The sequence below is a fragment of the Oryx dammah genome, unplaced genomic scaffold (genome assembly GCF_014754425.2).
Source record: "Oryx dammah isolate SB20612 unplaced genomic scaffold, SCBI_Odam_1.1 HiC_scaffold_9, whole genome shotgun sequence".
In the NCBI taxonomy this organism is placed as follows: Eukaryota; Metazoa; Chordata; class Mammalia; order Artiodactyla; family Bovidae; genus Oryx; species Oryx dammah.
This window is the reverse complement of record NW_024070193.1, coordinates 24,970,093-24,972,804: the sequence shown is the minus strand read 5'-3', so window position 1 is coordinate 24,972,804 and position 2,712 is coordinate 24,970,093. Positions and strand designations below refer to the sequence as shown.

Sequence of the window (2,712 nt, the reverse complement as noted above, 5' to 3'; positions counted from 1 at the left end):
CAGACAGCCATTTTGCTTTTTTGCATTTCTTTTCCATGGGGATGGTCTTGATCCCTGTCTCCTGTACAATGTCATGAACCTCATTCCATAGTTCATCAGGCACTCTATCTATCAGATCTAGGCCCTTAAATCTATTTCTCACTTTCACTGTATAATCATAAGGGATTTGATTTAGGTCATACCTGAATGGTCTAGTGGTTTTCCCTATTTTATTCAATTTGAGTCTGAATTTGGTAATAATGAGTTCATGATCTGAGCCACAGTCAGCTCCTGGTCTTGTTTTTGTTGAATGTATAGAGCTTCTCCATCTTTGGCTGCAAAGAATATAATCAATCTAATTTCGGTGTTGACCATCTGGTGATGTCCATGTGTAGAGTCTTCTCTTGTGTTGTTGGAAGAGAGTATTTGCTAGGACCAGTGCATTTTCTTGGCAAAACTCTATTAGTCTTTGCCCTGCTTCATTCCGCATTCCAAGGCCAAATTTGCCTGTTACTCCAGGTGTTTCTTGACTTCCTATTTTTGCATTCCAGTCCCCTATAATGAAAAGGACATCTTTTTTGGGTGTTAGTTCTAAAAGGTCTTGTAGGTCTTCATAAAGCTGTTCAACTTCAGTTTCTTCAGCGTTACTGGTTGGGGCATAGACTTGGATAACTGTGATATTGAATGGTTTGCCTTGGAGACGAACAGAGATCATTCTGTCGTTTTTGAGACTGCATCCAAGTACTGCATTTCAGACTCTTTTGTTGACCATGATGGCTACTCCATTTCTTCTGAGGGATTCTTGCCCGCAGTAGTAGATATAATGGTCATCTGTTACCCATTCCAGTCCATTTTAGTTCATACATATACATTATATATATAAAACATGTATGTATATGTTATATATATAACATGTATATATGCATGTAAATATGTTATATATATAACTGAATTACAGTATTGTACATATGAAACTAACACAGAATTCTAAATCAACTATAATTCAATTTTTTAAAACTTTGTTAGCTGAAAAATTAAAACCACCATCATTAAACCTAAATTTCTCCAAAATTTTTTTCTATGTAATTATATTTAAAAAGGGATCTATGTTCTTCAAAAATGTCACTGTTATGGAAAAAAAACAAACAAACCTGAAAAAGTGATCAAAATTAAAGGAGACGTACTAACAAAATGTAATAAGCAATCTTGGTCTGAATCCTGTACTGTAGAAGAAAAATACAATAAACATCCTTATTGGATCCGTCAACAAAATTGGAATGTGAACAGTAGATTGAATAGAAATATTAACGTTTAATTACCTGAAGTGGGTAACTATAGTGCAGCTATGTAACAGAATGTTCTTATTCTTAGGAAGACACAGTAAAGAACTTAAGGATAAGGTGGTATAAGGAATGCAACATAACTGCAGATGGTTTGGGGAAAATATTCTATATATGACAAATGACAAAGTAAATAGGGCAAGACATTAACAATTGGTGAATCTAGGTGAAGGGCATTATGGACTGTTTTTATACTATCTTGGTAATTTTTTTTTCTTGATGCTTGTCATTCCTTGCAAATAGAAGTTTAAAAATACTGTAAATCTAAAACGTAGGCTCCCTAATAGCACAAAGGTAGGGATCAAAATTCCAAGTACATACTCTCTGCAGCTGGGGATCATTAAGAATGATGTCCTGTTGTGACCAGATATTAAAAGTCTGATCTACCATGGTGAATTTCTATGGATCTGGGCAGTAAAATGGAACATTCTCCCAGCCTAGGATTTTATTATCACTCCTCTGAGGATGTATTCTTGGTCAGATATTCTTTATTTTGGCTCCAGATCACCTACAACTTCAGGATGTGTTTTGAAGTCAATTCATCTTTAAGGCCTTCCAAATATTGAAAATGTCATTAAAATATGAAGTAGAACTGAGCAGATTTTTGCGTTAAAATTCTCCCAATCTATTCCCATTTCCACTCATCACTGTGTGTGTGTGAGTGTGTGTGTGTGCGTGCATGCACACACACACACACACACACTCCATCATGTCCTACTCTTTGTGTCTCTTTGGACTATAGCCTGCCAGGCTCCTCTGTCCGTGGACTTTTCCAGACAAGAATACGGGAGTTGGTTGCCATTTCCTTCTCCAGGGGATCTTCCCAACCCAGGGATTGAACCTACATCTCTTGTGTCTCCTGCACTGGCAGGTGGGTTCTTGACCAGCTGAGCCACCAGGGAAGCCCACTGCGGAAGTTTTACTGAAATCTGAAATCCCTAAGTAGCTTAGTTTCTTGATATCTCAAATATATAACTTTTTTGCCCTGATTTAAAGTTTTCTTTAACAATGTGATTTATGCGCTAACTTAGACATTTCTCAGGAGATGAGGGATTCAAAGAGCAGCCATGACTTGGGACTCTGGGAAGGAATAATTTTATGGAGGCTCAGTTATAATGGGGAAAATAATTCTTACCTCAGAGGGGATGATGTAAGAGATAATTGTCATTTGCAAAATGCCTCAAGGTCTTGAGATAAAAGGGGTCATTTTGGTGTATCAGGCTGTCATTTTTATTATGTGCTTTCTTATTTTTCTTTTACAGATTATGGAGCAAAATCGTTTTAAATGAATTCAAAGTGGTTGCCTTACTTCACCGATTAAACCATCTACTTGCCCCTGGCCACAGGCAGAGTTCTTATCAATGGAATGAAGAATAAAGTAATTCCTAGCTTT

The 2,712-nt window shown here is 36.7% G+C and overlaps 1 long non-coding RNA gene across 1 annotated transcript in view; it reads left to right on the top strand.

The window, feature by feature from the left end:
* The window catches only part of LOC120868025, a 13,781-nt gene extending 11,069 nt beyond the window's left edge, over window positions 1–2,712 (top strand). Inside the window, exon 2 of the long non-coding RNA XR_005722121.1 lies at window positions 2,582–2,712. This is a non-coding gene — a long non-coding RNA (uncharacterized LOC120868025). The remainder of the gene's footprint in view (window positions 1–2,581) is intronic.